Below are 17,785 nucleotides of genomic sequence, written 5' to 3'. Positions count from 1 at the left end.
CTCCTGGGCTAGCAGTAAATATGCCAAAGGGATGTGGTCTGGCCTCTTTTCCTTTTGGATACCATGGTTTCTGGGATTGGAAGCAGCCCTCTGTTGGCCATGATCTGTGCAGGGAATGCCCAGGTGACTCAGAATTGGAGTCCTTCAGGTAACAGGGACATAGAAGATGGTGTGTGAGCTCTGGAGCTGCACTGCCTGGGTTCATCTACTGCCCTGCCACTTAATAGTTGTTGAACAAGTTACTTATCTTCTTCGTCTTAGTCTCCTCATGTTTAAAATAGGGATAGTAGAATTCTGTGAGCCTATTTGGCTTAGGAAGCTGGCCGTAAATAAAAGAAAAAATAGTGATAGTAATCGTACTGAAATGGGGTTACTGTAAGGATCTGGTGAATTAATTAATGTAAAGCACACAGATATAAGTGCTGTCATATAGTAAATGCCTAAATAAAAGTGTTTTTGTGTAGTTTTAATTTATACTCTATTTTTCAGAAACACAACTACCATATAAACTGAGAGAATATTTTTATTTCTTTGGGATTTTACAAAGAGCAATTTACCATTTTTGAAAATCAGGCCATTCACGGGAACCTGTAGTTCCAGCTAATCGGGAGGCTGAGGCAGGAAAATGACGTAAACCCGGGAGGCGGAGCTTGCAGTGAGCCAAGATCACGCCTCTGCACCTCTGCACTCCAGCCTGAGCAACAGAGGAAGACTCCATCTCAAAAAAAAAAAAAAAATGAAAAAATGAAAAAAAAAAAAAAATCAGGCCATTCAAGGCTGGGCGTGGTGGCTCATGCCTGTAATCCCAGCACTTTGGGAGGCCCGGGCGGGCGGATCAAGAGGTCAGGAGATGAAGACCATCTTGGCTAACACGATGAAACCCCGTCTCTACTAAAAATACAAAAAAATTAGCTGGGCATGATGGCGGGCGCCCATAACCCCAGATACTCAGAGGTTGAGGCAGGAAAGTGGTGTGAACCCAGGAGGCGGAGCTTGCAGTGAGCTGAGATCGCGCCACTGCACTCCAGCCTGGGTGACAGAGTGAGACTCCGTCTCAAAAAAAGAAAAAAAAAAAAAAAAGAACAAAACAGAAAATCAGGCCATTCAGTGTCTCTCATGGTACTCCTGAGTTGACAATATAAGACGTCTAAATCAATTTGCATTTGTAGGCCGGGCGCGGTGGCTCATGCCTGTAATCCTAGCACTTTGAGAGACCAAGGCGGGCGGATTGTCTGAGTTCAGGAGTTCGAGAACAGCCTGGACAACACAGTGAAACCCCGTCTCTAATAAAATACAAAAAATTAGCTGGGCGTGGTGGTGGGCGCCTGTAGTCCCAGCTACTCGGGAGGCTGAGGCAGGAGAATTGCTTGAACCCAGGAGGCAGAGGTTGCAGTGAGCCGAGACTGTGTCACTGCACTCCAGCCTGGGTGACAGAGCCAGACTCTGTCTCAAAAAAAAAAAAAAAATTTGCATTTGTAGCAGTTACATTCATGGCCACTCTCTATATAAAAGCAACTGAATAGTTCATTATATCTTAGAGTTAGCCTAGACTTTTACACATTAAAATGTATAGTATTTTATTGCAAATGACTATCTTTTTATTTCTTCTTGATGTTACAATTGGGGCATGATGTTTATTTTTAAAATATGCATGTGGGTTAAGCTATAAATTTTATTTTGGGAAAATAAATAGAGCACTACAAAATACTGGTTATAATAATTTGTTATAATAAAAGTACATTGGGTCTGATGTACAGAAGGAAGCTGATGGAGTACACTTTCCCAAACCTGGTGCTTAATTTGTCCTCTAACTCACCTTAACGATGTTACCTAAAATACCATGGATAATCAGACAAACCTTCTTCCAGATAAACATGATGAAGGAGTGAATTAAGTAAGAGGAAGAAGAGGGAAGGTATTCTATTTCATTAGTACTTGGCCAAGGTAAGTTACCAGTAATAACTGGTAACTTGCATTGCTAATGAGTGCTAATTCTTCCTGGCATTAACTTTGGAAAATTATAAACTATTGTTTCTTCATGAGCTTTAGTTACCTAATTCATAAAATAAGACGGTTGCATTATTTCCCAAAGTATCTTCCAAGGAACTTGGCCTGCTTATGATGAAAAAAGGGTTCTTGGTAAATGAATTTAGGAAATTGTGGGTTTTTTTTTTTTTTTTTTTTTTGCTGCAGGACTTCGCAGACTCCTTAATAGGCTAACATGTACTGAGTCTCCAAGAGGAGAATGTCTAGTTGTATACAGCATTTTCTAAGCTTATTTGACCAGGAAGACCTTATTTCAAAGGAGCAGCTCATGAAGTTAGTGTGCCAGGGACATTTCTGTGAAATATAAATTAAATATTCTAAGTCCTCTTCCACTTCTAACATCCTAAAATTCTGTGACATTAAATGTTTAAATGAGAAACTCTTGGCCATTTTAAATAACAATCAGAAGAGTAAAGCAAAAGCTAGCTTACAGAAAATAAAATACTGTAAGTCTGATGCAGAAGAGGAAAACAAACCAAATTCTAACACATGTAGATCTATGTAAAAGATTTTGCAGAAGAGGCAGAAAGGGAATAGTTTTAAATGTTAGAGTTTCTACACTGTCCCTTATGTCATCACTAGCAAAGGTTGAACATTTATAGCTTAGCAATCCCAGCAAGGTACTGAGTCCTCATCTTTTCAGCTTTAATTTTCTTTTTTCTTTTTCTTTTTTTTTTGAGATGGAGTCTCGCTCTTGTTGCCCAGGGTGGAGTGCAATGGCGTGATCTCGGCTCACTGCAACCTCCGCCCCCTGGGTTCAAGCAATTCTCATGCCTCAGCCTCCCAAGTAGCTGGGATTACAGACGCCCACCACCATGCCCAGGTAATTTTTTTGTATTTGCAGTAGAGACAGGGTTTCACTATGTTGGCCAGGCTGGTCTGAAACTCCTGACCTCAGACAATCCACCTCTCTTGGCCTCTCAAAGTGCTGGGATTACAGGCGTGAGCCAGCATGCCCTGCTCAGCTTTACTTTTCAAGCCCATCACTAACATCATATGGATTTGGCGAAGTTACTGTTGAGGAAATCTATGGGATTATTCCCTAGTCCTAGGCACTGGCCCCAGCCTGACTTTGCACAAATAACTATGGTGGAGGCTGAACCTGATTTTACACAAACCAGCAACCCCACACACCACACCTGGCCCAGCCAAGTTGGCTGATCTGGGGATGAACATGTAGTCTTAGTTAGAACATTAAGCCTCCTTTCTAGAATTTTTGCATTTGGGTCTAGAAAGGGAATCTGAGTGTTGGATATAACACTGGGCCACCATCAGTGGTTACGTTGCTGCCATAGGAAGAAAGCCAGATTCCAGGACAGGGGACTGAAGGTGAAATGAAAGGGAAGCAGGGACAGGAGATGGAGTATTCCAGTTTGTGATTCTGAGTTGCTGACCCCCCAGCTCTATCTCTGCTTTTCCCACAACGTGGTTGTTCAGCCCTTCTTTGGATGCAACAGGCTAAACGCTCCTTTTGCTTAAGCTTGTTTAGACAAGGTTTCTTTTACTTAAAACCAAATAACTCTGATTACAGTCACACAGCCCCTTCATACCTACTTTCTCCATTGATAAAGAGGGAAGAATGAAGCCTGTCTCCTGAAAGCTGGTGGACTGAACATATGCACACATCACTGCTCTCTCTTGAAATCCCACTAAAATTATGTAGAGGGATAAAAAAAAAATTGGCATCTTGGCCGGGCGCGGTGGCTCACGCTTGTAATCCCAGCACTTTGGGAGGCCAAGGCGGGCGGATCATGAGATCAGGAGATCGAGACCACGGTGAAACCCCGTCTCTACCCGGGCGCGGTGGCGGGCGCCTGTAGTCCCAGCTACTCGGAGAGGCTGAGGCAGGAGAATGGCGTGAACCCGGGAGGCGGAGCTTGCAGTGAGCCGAGATCAAAAAAAAAAAAAATTGGCATCTTTAAGTTACCAGAACAAAAAGAACTAACAAGACAATAGCAACAAAAGTTTTGATGCTAGAAAGTAGTTGGACGAATCCTAGGGTCATGGTCCTGATTTGCCCAGGATAATATATTTTATGCCTGATGCCCTGGTAATAATTATTAATAGTATCCTCTTTCACCTTCAAAAGTGTCCCAGTCTGGATGATAAATTGATTCATTAAGCGTAAGAGTCCCAGAAGCAGGCCTAATGTACCACAGAATCTCAGAAAATTTCAGGAGTTGATGGCACCATGCCTCTTAAAAGCAGGGTGAACAGAAGACCTGGTTGAGAGTATGTCTGAGTAGCAATCAGGTCCCCTGAACCCTCTTCTACTACTCTCTGCATCCAGGTAACTGCCCCTCCCCAACCAGCAGAAGCCTGGAGTGTTTACCCTTTGGAGGGTCCTACTAGAGAGACTCTGGATAGGTAGACATTAGATACAGACACAGATGAGAGTGCGACGGTAAAAACAGGAGGATAAGTGAAAGTCTACATACTGAATGGTGAGACCTCCATCCTTCCCTTTCCATTCATCTTCCGGAACCCTCCAGCAAGGATTCTATCCTCTATGGGAGACCAAGATTCTTTTTTTTTTTTTTTTTTTTGAGACAGAGTCTCCCTCTGTTGCCCAGGCTGGAGTGCAACAGAGTGATCTCAGCTTACTGCAACCTCCACCCCTGGGGTTCTAGCGATTCTCCTACCTCAGCCTTGCGAGTAGCTGGGATTACAGGCCCCTGCCACCATGCCTGGCTAATTTTTTGTATTTTTAGTAGAGACGGGTTTTGCCATGTTGGCCAGGCTGGTCTGGAACTCCTGATCTCAGGTGATCCACCCGCCTTGGCCTCCCAAAGTGCTAGGATTACAGGCGTGAGCCACCGTGCCTGGCCGAGACTAAGATTCTTTTCTGCCAAGCCCCCCAAGAAAGACTTCAACATAGTCACAGTACGGAGTCTCCCAATGAAATCACCTGGCCAGATCATCACCCTCTTATAAAGTCCTCTAGTCCATAAACAAGTACCTGTATACAGAGTATCATCAGCTTTTGAGTGCTCTGTTCTTAAATATTGCAGTAGGCTTAGAAGTAACCAGTCCAGACAAGAGCAGTGGATGAAGGCTTATAGGAGACATGCCTCCAAGAAGATGAAGCTGTTAGATTACCTGATGTGTCTGAACCTTTTATGAGATTTATAAACCTTCAGCAAAGATTGGGGATGAATTAATGATAGGTTCATAGAAAAGTAACAGATGTAAACATGAGACATTATTAACTTCAGAGAAAACTAAAATTCAAACAAGAAAGGAAATGTGATCATAGAATAGATAACAGTTATAGTCATAATAATATAAACAGCCGGGCGCGGTGGCTCACGCTTGTAATCCCAGCACTTTGGGAGGCCGAGGCGGGCGGATCACGAGGTCAGGAGATCGAGACCACGGTGAAACCCCGTCTCTACTAAAAATACAAAAAATTAGCCCGGCGTGGTGGCGGGCGCCTGTAGTCCCAGCTACTCTGAGAGGCTGAGGCAGGAGAATGGCGTGAACCCGGGAGGCGGAGCTTGCAGTGAGCCGAGATCGCGCCATTGCACTCCAGCCTGGGTGACAGAGCGAGACTCCGTCTCTTAAAAAAAAAAAAAAAAAAGAATTAATTATCTGTGAAAAGCATTTAGAATGTATAGGTTCTAAAAGCTCAATATGTATTCATTATTATTATTATTATTATTAACATGCTCTCACAAATATATATATTCCCCCTCCCCATTCTCCCTATTTAGTTACATGACAGTTTTTTAATATCAGCATTCAGTGTTTATTTTTTATTTTATTTTTTTTTTTTTGAGACAGAGTCTCGCTCTGTCACCCAGGCTGGAGTGCAGTGGCGCGATCTCGGCTCACTGCAAGCTCCGCCTCCCGGGTTCACGCCATTCTCCTGCCTCAGCCTCTCAGAGTAGCTGGGACTACAGGCGCCTGCCACCACGCCGGGCTAATTTTTTGTATTTTTAGTAGAGACGGGGTTTCACCGTGGTCTCGATCTCCTGACCTCGTGATCCGCCCGCCTCGGCCTCCCAAAGTGCTGGGATTACAAGCGTGAGCCACCGCACCTGGCCAGATAATTAATTCTTATAACAACTCTGTAAAGTGGTACTATTATTTTTATTTATTTATTTTTTGAGACCGAGTTTCGCTCTTGTTGCCCAGGCTGGAATACAGTGGCGTGATCTCGGCTCACTGCAACCTCCGCCTCCCGGATTCAAGCGATTCTCCTGCCTCAGCCTCCTGAGTAGCTGAGATTACAGGCATGCGCCACCATGCCCAGCTTATTTTGTATTTTTAGTAGAGATAAGGTTTCTCTATGTTGGCCAGGTTGGTCTTGAACTCCTGACCTCAGGTGATCCACCCACTTCGGCCTCCCAAAGTGCTGGGATTACAAGCGTGAGCCACCGTGCCTGGCCCAGTACTATTATTATTATTTCCATTTTATAGATGAGGAAGTTGAGGAGAAGAGAGGTCAACTAGTTTGTGCAGGGTCTCACTGCCAGCAAGTTGCAAAGCTGGGATTTCAGCCAGGACATCCACCTCAGAGTCCATACTTGAAGCCAAAGCCACTGGACTGTTTCTTCATACCTCCTACATAGGCCAGTTTTTCCACCTTTGGAACAGAAGCTGAGGGGGCCCACTTTTATACATCAGATCTACTAGGAGGTCAAGTGAACTGAAAAATCAACTGCTGGGTGCAGTGGCTCACACCTGTAATCCTATGACTTTGGGAGGCCGAAGTGGGCAGATGGCTCGAGCTCAGGAGTTCAAGACCAGTCTGGGCAACATGGCAAAACTCTGTCTCCACAAAAAATACAAAAATTAGCTGGGTGTGGTGGTGTGTGCTTGTAGTCCCAGCTACTCGGGAGGCTGAGGTGGGAGGATTGCTTAAGCCCGGGAGGCTGAGGTTGCAGTGAGCTGAGATTGTGCCACTACACTCCAGCTTGGGAGACAGAGCAAGACCCTGTCTCCAAAAAAAAAAAGAAAAAATCAAGGCCTGAGAGCGATGGCTCACACCTGCAATCCCAACATTTTGGGAGGTCAAGGTGGCAGGATTGCTTGAGCCTAGGAGTTAGAGACTAGCCTGGGCAATATAGGGAGATCCCATCTCTACAAAAAATTTAAAAATTAGCCAGGTGTGGTGGTACACACCTGTAGTCCCAGCTACTCAGAGGCTATGGTGGATTGCCTGAGCCCAGGAGGTCAAGGTTGCAGTGAGCCATGATGGTGGCACTACACCACTACTCCCACCTGGGTTGACAGAGCAAGACTGTGTCTCAAAAAAAAAAAGAAAAAAAAAAAAAAGAAAAGAAAAGAAAAGAAAAGAAAAAAGGAAAATCAAGAAATAACAGTATAAACATACCATCTGTAAATATGGAAATATATATATATAGATACATATTTTTTTTTTTTTTTTAATTTTTTGAGAGTCTCGCTCTGTTGCCCAGGCTGGAGTGCAGTGGTGTGATCTTGGCTCACTGCAGCCTCCATCTCTTGGTTTCAAGCAATTCTCCTGCCTCAGCCTCTTGAGTAGCTGGGATTACAGGCACATGCCTGGCTAATTTTTGTATTTTTTGTTTTTTGAGATAGAGTTTCACTCTTGCCAATCAGACTGGAGTGTGACAGCGCAATCTCAGCTCACTGCAGCCTCTGCCTCTCGAGCTCAAATGAGTCTCCTGTCTCAGCCTCCTGAGTAGCTGGGATTACAGGCGCCCAATACCATGCCCGGCTAATTTTGTATTTTTAGTAGAGGCAGGGTTTCACCATGTTGGCCATGTTTCACCAGGTTGGTCAAACTCCTGACCTCAGGTGATCTGCCCGCCTCAGGCTCCCAAAGTGCTGGGATTACAGGTGTGAGTCATTGTGCCCAGCCTTTTGTATTTTTAGTAGAGATGGGGTTTCATCATGTTGGCCAGGCTGACTTTGAACTCCTGACCTCAAGTCAGGATCCACCCACCTCAGCCTCCCAAACTGCTGGGATTACAGGTGTGAGCCACTGAGCTCAGCCGGAAGTAAATTTAAAAACCAAAACAAAACAGCAAAACAAGTGGAAAATGGTTGCCAATGGGGAATAGGAACACTAAGCAAGAAATAAGCTTTGTAAAACTATTGTTTTAAAAATACATATATTTATGTAATTTTATTTTTATTTTACATAATATTTAATTACATTATATTTTAAATTATGCAATCAATTTAATATGTAATTTAATTACATAATATTTTTATTTGGGGAAATAAAAATTAAATTAGAAAATAAATAAATAAACAATAAAGACAACCCAATTAAAAAATGGGCAAAGAAACTGAATAGACATTTCTCCAAAGATGATATACAAATAGCTAAGTGCAATGGCTCACGCCTGTAATCCCAGCACTTTGGGAGGCTGAGGCAGGAAGACTACTTGAGCCCATGAGTTTAAGACTAGCCTGGGCAACATAGTGAGACCCCATCTCTACAAAAAATAAAAAAATTAGGGCCAGGCACAGTGGCTCATGCCTGTAATCCCAGCACTTTGGGAGGCCGAGGTGGGTGGATCACAAGGTCAGGAGTTCGAGACCAGCCTGACCAACATGGTGAAACCCTGTCTCTACTAAAAATACAAAAATTAGCCTGGCATGGTGGTGCATGCCTGAAATCCCAGCTACTCAAGAGGCTGAGGCAGGAGAATTGCTTGAATCCGGGAGGCGGAGGTTGCAGTGAACCGAGATTGCACCACTGCATTCCAGCCTGGGTGACAGAGCAAGACTCCGTCTCAAAAAAAAAAAAAGAAAAAAATTAGCTGGGCATGGTGGCATAGTTTAGGAGACTGAGGTGGAAGGATTGCTTGAGCCTAGGAGTTTGAGGCTGCAGTGAGCCATGATCGTGCCACACCACCCCAGCCAGGATGACCATGAGACCCCATTTCAGAAAAAACAAAAACAAAAACCTAACAAGCTCAATATCTTTAGCCATGAGGGAGATGCAAAATCTAAACCTTATCACCTCATACTTGATACATGCTAGAATGTATGATGGACAATAACAAGCGTTCGTGAGGATATGGAGAATTTGGAAACCTCATGCACTGCTGGTGGGAATGTAAACTGGCACAGTCACTTTGAAAACAGTCTGGCAGTTCCTCAAAAGTTAAACATAGAATTACCATGTGACCCAACAATTCCACTCCTAGGTATATACCCAAGAGAAATGAAAACATATATTTACACAAAAACTTCTACACAGATGTTCATAGAAGCATTATTTAAAATAGCCAAAAAGCAGAAACATCCTATATGTCCATCAACTGATAAATGGATAAACAAATGTGGCATACCTATACAATGGAATCTTATTCAGCTGCAAACATTAAGCTCTGATATATGCTACACCATGGATGAGCCAGGCAGGGCATGGTGGCTCATGCCTGTAATCTCAGCACTTTGGGAGGCAGAGGCAGAAGGATTGCTTGAGCCCAGGAGTTCAAGACCAGCCTGGGCAACATAGTGAGACCCCATCTTTATAAAAAAGAAAAAAAAAGTCGGACGTGGTGGCTCATGCCTGTAATCCTAGCACTTTGGGAGGCTGAGGGGGGCGGATCACTTGAAGTCAGGAGTTTGAGACTAGTCTGGCCAACATGGTGAAACCCTGTCTCTACTAAAAATACAAAAATTAGCCAGGCATGGTGGCACATGCCTGTAATCCCAGCTACTCGGTAGGCTGAGGCAGGAGAATTGCTTGAACCCAGGAGGCAGAGGTTGCAGTGAGCTGAGATAGGGCCATTGCATCCCAGCTTGGGGGACAAGAGCGAAACTTTGCCTCCAAAAAAGAGAAAGAAAAAAAATTTTAAAGAAAGAAAACATAGGTGAGCCTTAACCACATGATACTAAATGAGTAGAAGGAGGCAGACACAGAAGGCCACCTATTGTATGACTCATTTATATGAAAAGTCTAGAATAGGAAAATTCATAGTGAGAAAGTAGATTAGTGATTGCTAAGGGCTTGGGGGAGAGGAGAACGGGGGAGAGGAGAATTGGGGAGTGGAGTATGGAGTTTCTTTTGGGGGGCAATGAAAATGTTGTGGAATTAGATATTGATAGTTGCACAACTTTATGAATATGCTAAAAATGCAGAATTATATACTTTGAAAGGGTGAATTTTATGCTATATAAATTATATCTCAATTTAAGAAACTGTGACAAGAAATACAAGGTAAGGGGAAGAGGGGGCTCTGGTGCTATTGATGAAGAGAGCACACTCATTTTACCTCTTTCGGGTCAGCAGCAGCAGCCTTGCAGAAGGCCGGTCCCATCTGCCTGGGCCTGGCTTTGACTTTCTGCTGTTCATCAACTTCCCTCAGCTTGGGTCTGTCCCCAGCCTAGTACTGCTCCTTTTCCGACACCCTTTTGGCCCTGCTCTCTCAGGACCCTGACTCAAATCCTGAGACAAGTAAGCCCCTGAAATCTCTAGGAGTTAACTCTTGTAATTCAAAAAGCAGAGCATCATATACAAACCATTTATTTTCTTTAGCCAGGGTTTGCCTTCTCTCTCACAGAGAAGTAGGAGAGTAATCTCCAGTATTAATGGTGAACCCACCATTCATAAATAACCTTATTAGGAAGAGGTTTCAGCCATCAGAGTCCAATACTGAGCTCACGTGATTAAAAATCATTCCTGCGTGGAGGCCTGAGTTTTCCTCAGAACTTAAAACAGCCATCAATTAATAATTAATCCCTGGGAGGCTAAGGCAGGAGGATTGCTTGAGCTTAGGAGTTTCAGGCTGCAGTGAGCTCTGATCATGCCACTGCACTCTAGCCTAGGCAACAGAAGAAGACATCCATCTCTTAAAAAAAAATTAATCCTGGCAGGGCACAGTGGTTCACACCTGTAATCTTGGCACTTTGAAAGGCAGAGATGGGCAAATTGCTTGAGGTCAGGAGTTTGAGACCAGCCTGGCCAACATGGTGAAACCCCATCTCTACAAAAAAAAAAAAAATACAAAAAAATTAGCTGCGCATGGTGGCGTGCGCCTGTAATCCCAGCTAGTCAAGAGGCTGAGGCACAAGAATCGCTTGAACCCAGGAGGAAGAGGCAGCAGTGAGCTGATATTGCGCCACTGTGCTCCAGCCTGGGTGACAGAGCAAGACTCTGTCTCATAAAAAGAAAAAAAAAACAAACTCCCAAACTCTTCCCCTAAAGATGCTTCCAGGCTTGGCTTATTTTTGAAGAAACAACCTGATGTTAAGACTTTTTATCATTTTGAAGGAATTAATTCTAAAGCTGAATACTGATCTCCCACTAGACAGGGTAGAGAATAGATTATTCTTTTGTCATTTAAAATTAGGGATTACAAGGAAGAAAAGCTGCTCTGGGAATTATCTTTTAATACTAAAAAGCAAGGGAAGGAGTTTCAATATAAAATGCTGCCATTTTATATTGTGGCTATATATTATATTAGCCACTATAAATCCATGTGCAAAGTTCTCAAATATTTCATAGTTCTTCTAAGAAGTTAACTTTCAATAAACTATGTAGAGGGCTGCAGCAGTAGTTACCTTGATAAATCAACCCCCAATCACTCATTTTTTTAAGATCAATTTTTTTTTCCAATTGTATATATATTCAATTCTCGTTATTTGTGGTAGTTATGTTTTATAAAGTTGCTGTGAGTGCTGCATTAGCAGATATTGAACCACTGCTCCTAGGGGAAATGTAAGATTAGGGTCGTGAGAGCCTCTGGTCACACCAAATCACTCACCTTTTTTTTTTTTTTTTGAGACGGACCCAAGCTGGAGTGCAATGGTGCGATCTTGGCTCACTGCAACTTCTGCCTCCCAGGTTCAAGTGATTCTCTAGCCTCAGCCTCCCGAGGAGCTAGGACTACAGGCGACCACCACCATGCCTGGCTAATTTTTGTATTTTTAGTAGAGATAGGGTTTTGCCATGTTGGCCAGGCTGGTCTCGAACTCCTGACCTCAGGTGATCCATCCACCTTGGCCTCCCAAAGTGCTGGGATTATAGTTGTGAGCCACCGCGCCCAGCCTAAAATCACTCTTTTTTTTGAGACAGAGTCTCACTCTGTTGCCCAGGCTGGAGTGCAGTTGCACAATCTCTGCTCACTGCAACCTCCGCCTCCTGGGTTCAAGTGATTCTCCTACCTCTTAAGAAGCTGGGATTATAGGCACACACCACCACGCCCAGCTAATCTTTGTATTTTTAGTAGAGACAGTGAGCCAAGATCGCACCACTGCACTCCAGCCTGGGCAACGAGCAAAACTCCATCTCAAAAAAAAAAAAAAAAAATCATTTTCTGATAATTTTAACATCAGGATTACCTTGAGGTTGGTCTTAGTTGATTTTCTTCTCTCTAGGGAACATGTTCCATTTTCCTGGTTTTTCATATATTGAGTAATTTAAATTGGGTTGTATACATGAGTTGTATCCTGGACATTATGAATGTTAAATTATTTTGACTCTGAATCCTGTTCTGCAGTGAGTGGTCTATTGGTTTTTTCTTTCATTTTAATTTTTTTGTTGTTTTGTTTTGAGATAGAGTCTCGCTCTATCACCCAGGCTGGAGTGCAGTGGCATGATCTCAGCTCACTGTAACCTCTGCCTCTCAGGTTCAAGCAATTCTCCTGCCTCAGCCTCCTGAGTAGCTGGGATTACAGGTATGTGACACCACACCCGGCTAATTTTTGTATTTTTAGTAGAGACAGGGTTTCACTATGTGGGCCAGGCTGGTCTTGAACTCCTGACCTCGTGATCTACCTGCCTCAGCCTCCCAAAGTGCTGGGATTACAAGCGTGAGCCACTGCGCCCGGCCTAATTTAATTTTTTGTTTATTTTTATGTTTATTTTTCTTTTGAGATGGAGTCTTGCTCTGTTGCCCAGGCTGGAGTGCAGTGGCACAGTCTCAGCTCACTGCAACCTCTGCCTCCCACGTTCAAGCGATTCTCCTGCCTCAGCCTTCTGAGTAGCTGGGATTATAGGTGCCTGCCACCACGCCCAGCTAATTTTTTGTATTTTTAGTAGAGATGGGGTTTCACTATGTTGGCCAGGCTGGTCTCAAACTCCTGAACTCGTGATCCGCCCGCCTTGGCCTCCCAAAGCACTGGGATTACAGGCATGAACCACTGCATCCAGCCTATTTTTTTTTTTTTTGAGATGGAGTCTCGCTCAGTCACCCAGGCTGGAGTACAGTGGCTTGATCTTGGCTCACTGCAAGCTCTGCCTCCCGGGTTCACGCCATTCTCCTGCCTCAGCCTCCCGAGTAGCTAGGACTACAGACACCCGCCACCACACCTGGCTAATTTTTTGTATTTTTAGTAGAGACGAGGTTTCACCGTGTTAGCCAGGATGGTCTTGATCTTCTGACCTCGTGATCCGCCTGCCTTGGCCTCCCAAAGTGCTGGGATTACAGGCGTGAGTCACCGCGCCTAGCTGTTTTTTTTTTTTTTTTTGAGACAGAGTCCAACTCTGTCGCCCAGGCTGGAGTGCAGTGGCACAGTCTCAGCTCACTGCAACCTCTGCCTCCCGGGTTCAAACAATTCTCTTGTCTTAGCCTCCTGAACTGGGATTACAAGTGTGCCACCACATCCAGCTAATTCTTTTGTATTTTTAGTAGAGACAGGGTTTCACTATGTTGGTCAGGGTGGTGTCGAACTCCTGACCTCAGGTGATTTGCCCGCCTTGGCCTCCCAAACAAAGTGCTGGGATTACAGGCGTGAGGCACTGCGCCCAGCCTTAAAAAATTTTTTTTTTTCTTTTTCAGATGAGGTCTTGCTTATGTAGCCCAGGCTGGTCTTGAACTCCTGAGCTCAAGCAATCTCGTGCCTCAGCCTCTTAAGTAGCTGAGACTATGGGCATGTGCCAACACACCCTCCTTTGTTTTTGTTTTTGAAGCAGGCAACTACCTTGCTTGGTTCAGGGGTTAGCCTAAAAAGTAGGCAGAGAGAATTGTGGAATCTTCTGTTTGGATCTTTCCCTTCCAAATTGCCTCTCTTCCTCCTGCAGCTGTGGTTTCCCCAGACTCAATCTCCTGGTTCCTCAGGCCCGAAAAGCTGTGATCTCTCTGCCAGTGCCCCTACTATATTGCATGCCTTGCCAAGTATACTTGTCCCTAGGTTAAAACAAGCAAATGGAACTCATCGTGTGCATCACCTCTCCTCTAAGCATGAACTCGCCATCAGAACTGGCCTGCTTCTAATCCCTCTCCAGGGATTTCAGGTAGCCCACCAAAGTGCTGGGATTACAGGCGTGAGTCACTGCACCCGGCAAAAATAAGTTTTTCAATAACAAAGTGAATGCAGGGCCATGCACAGTGGCTCAGTTGAGGTCAGGAGTTCGAGACCAACTTGGCCAAGATTGTGAAACCCTGTCTCTACTAAAAATATAAAAATTAGCCGAGCCTGATGGTGCAAATCTGTAATCCCAGCTACTCGGGAGGCTGAAGCATGAGAATTGCTTGAACCTGGGAGGTGGAGGTTGCATTGAGCCGAGATCATGCCACTGCACTCCAGCCTGGGCACCAGTGAGACTGTCTCAAAAAAGAAAGTGAATGCAGTATTTCCCTCCAATGTGGATATTGTGTTGACTGCACAAAACTCTGGCTACGTTCAAACGGGAAAGAGGTAAAAATTGCCTCCTGAGTTAGGGGCGTTGATGTTTCACCTCTCTGATCCCATGCTATCTCCTGAACCCCTACCTCCTTTTCCAGCTGCCACAACCACAGAGGCCCTTGGCTGACGCATCCACAAGCAACAGAGAATTCACTGAAACCTGGTATTATCTTTTGGCACTCTATAGCTTGAGAGGCGGTGATTAGAAGGGGGAAAAACATAGAACTTCATCAACAGTGTGGCATTTTCACTTCAGCTGTTCCTGGGGGCAAAACAGAGTCATAATGAGAAATTCCAGATTGAAAGCTTTGTGGTTATCTCCGCTTCTCATTAAAGTGCCCCTGATTATAATCACACCTACGATTACAAGATTTAACACACCTGGTCTCAAGGATGTACCAGGAAGAGGAATCATCTGTTCATCCCTTCCCATTTCCTTTTCTTTCTTCACTAAGCACAACTTATGAATTTCAGTGAGTGCAGACTAGAGACGGTTTGGAGAACAGGCGGAGGTTTTCATTCACATGGGTTTTGAAAGTGACAAAAATCTTCCATGGTCACAAATTATTTTAGTACTGGTGAGACAAGCAGTGTTGGTTTCATTGGCTACACACAGATGTGAGAAATCTGGATAGGGTTTCTATTTCTTCTCTGACTTTGCTAACCAGACATTTTCCTCTGCTACACATACACACACACACACACACACACACACACACACACACACACACACTTGCTCTGTCTCTCGCTCGCTCTCACTTTCACTCTCTCACTCAGTAAGGGTGTATGCACTTACAGAGTCTCTCTCTGTTGCCCAGACTGAAGTGCAATGGCGCGATCTTGGCTCACTGCAACCTCCGTCTCCCCAGCTCAAGTGATTCTCCTGCCTCAGCCTCCCGACTAGCTAGGATTACAGGCAGATGCCACCACACCTGGCTACTTTTTTGTATTTTTAGTAGAGACAGAGTTTTGCCAGGTAGGCCAGGCTTATCTCGAACTCTTGGGCTCAAGTGATCCACCCACCTCAGCCTCCCAAAGTGCTGGGATTACAGGTGGTGAGCCACTGCACCCGACCAACTTGTATTTTCAAATACATTTTTGCTTTGAAATAATTTTAGATTTACACAAAAGTTGCAAAGATAGTACAAAGTCCCTGTATACCCCTCCATTCCCCTACTGTTAAAAACTTACTTAACAACATCTCCGCCAAGAGTTTTGTAGATCTTAACAATGGATGAAAAACACTGATTCTTCTTAACTCCCTCTCATACAGTGGATTCTCAATAAGAGTAATGTGTGTTATTGTCCCTATAGCAATTTATTTAATTATATGAATTACTGAGCTATGATCTATATGTCCCCCATCCCCATCAAGGTCCTAAGTAAAACCCTGGAGCCTCCATCCTTCCAGGTGAGTGCTCCAAGTTAATGAGCAAGTCTGTCCCTATAGAAGTTTTTTGTTTGTTTGTTTTTTGAGAAGGAGACTCACTCTGTCACCCAGGCTGGAGTGCAGTGGTGCAATCCTGGATCACTACAACCTCTGCCTCCCAGGTTCAAGTGATTCTCCTGCTTCAGCCTCCCGAGTAGCCTGGATTACAGGTGCCTGCAACCACGTCTGGCTAATTTTTGTACTTTTAGTAGAGACGGGGTTTCACCATGTTGGCCAGGCTGATCTCGAACTCCTGACCCCAGGTGATCCACCCGCCTCAGCCTCCCAAAGTGCTGGGATTACAGGCATGAGCCACCACGCCTGGCTACAGAAGTTTTTATGAGTCAGCCAGATCTTCCCCATATTCCTCTGTGTCACTATTAGTTGCCAGCCTAATACCCATTTCCTGCCATCTTCCTTGCTGACTAAAATTCAATTTCATTCAGAGTAGCAATGTGCCAACTAAATACATTGTCAGGCTCCTTTGCAGCTAGAAACAATTGTGTGACACACTTCTGGCCAACAAAATAGGAATTCTCCTGGGGGGTTCTGGGAAACTGTCCTAGTTTCCCAAAATAAGAAACAAAAGCACCAAGGGCTGTCCTTCTCTTATCTTCTTTCTTACTCATTTAAATCATTCACAATGGCCAGAGCTGCAGCAGCTATCTTGTAGCCATGAGGCAAAGGCCACAAAGATTATAGAAATGTTGGTCCTGTTGATACTGAGCTGCTAAACAGACACCACCTACTTACATATTTCTTGTGATGTGAGAAAAATCCTTATTTGTTTAGGACATTGTAGTTGAAGTTTTTCTAATTTGTAGTTGAACACGCTCATAGCAGATAAGTTCATTCAATCCAAACCTTAACCTACACAAGGTGGAGGAGAAAGGGGAGAAATGCAGCTGAGGGTAAAGCACTATTCCCAAAGCACTGGGAAATCCAATGGCCTCGCTAGTGAGCTGCAACAACAGCAAGTCGCTAAGTAAAGAGAAAAGGTGGCTGTGTAGGAAAGGAACGGGATAACTACTGAGTCCATGCCTGGACAAAAATGGCATCAGAAATTCCATATGGTAGGTAACATTCTAGGATGAATAAAGCCTATGTCTGTGTGTGTGATAAAACAATCACTTTTTTTTTTTTTTTGAGACAGAGTTTCACTCTTGTTGCCCAGGCTGGAGTGCAATGGCGAGATCTGGGCTCACTGCAACCTCTGCCTCCCGGGTTCAAGCAATTCTCCTGTCTCCCCCTCCCGAGTAGCTGGGATTACAGGCATGTGCCACCACACCTGGCTAATTTTGTATTTTTAGTAGAGGTAGGGTTTCTCCATGTTGGTCAGGCTAGTCTCAAACTCCTGACCTCAGGTGATTCACCTGCCTCGGCCTCGCAAAGTGCTGGGATTACAGGTGTGAGCCACTGAGCCTGGCCTAAAACAATCACTTTTATTTTTTTTTTATTTTTATTTTTATTTTTATTTTTTTGAGACGGAGTCTTGCTCTGTCCCCCAGGCTGGAGTGCAGTGGCGCGATCTCAGCTCACTGCAAGCTCCGCCTCCCGGGTTCACGCCATTCTCCTGCCTCAGCCTCCCGAGTAGCTGGGACTACAGGCGCCCGCCAACACATCCGGCTAATTTTTTGTATTTTTAGTAGAGACGGGGTTTCACCGTGTTAGCCAGGATGGTCTCGAACTCCTGACCTCGTGATCCACCCGCCTCGGCCTCCCAAAGTGCTGGGA

The 17,785-nt window shown here is 44.5% G+C and overlaps 1 protein-coding gene across 3 annotated transcripts in view; it reads right to left on the bottom strand.

Annotated features, from left to right (window-relative positions):
- The window catches only part of TANGO6 (transport and golgi organization 6 homolog), a 241,790-nt gene that overhangs the window by 32,435 nt on the left and 191,570 nt on the right, over positions 1 to 17,785 (bottom strand). The gene's annotated exons all lie outside the window — the stretch shown is intronic.

This window comes from Hylobates moloch, unplaced genomic scaffold (assembly GCF_009828535.3).
Source record: "Hylobates moloch isolate HMO894 unplaced genomic scaffold, HMol_V3 SCAFFOLD_6, whole genome shotgun sequence".
Classification (NCBI taxonomy): Eukaryota; Metazoa; Chordata; class Mammalia; order Primates; family Hylobatidae; genus Hylobates; species Hylobates moloch.
This window is presented reverse-complemented; position numbering and strand designations above follow the sequence as displayed.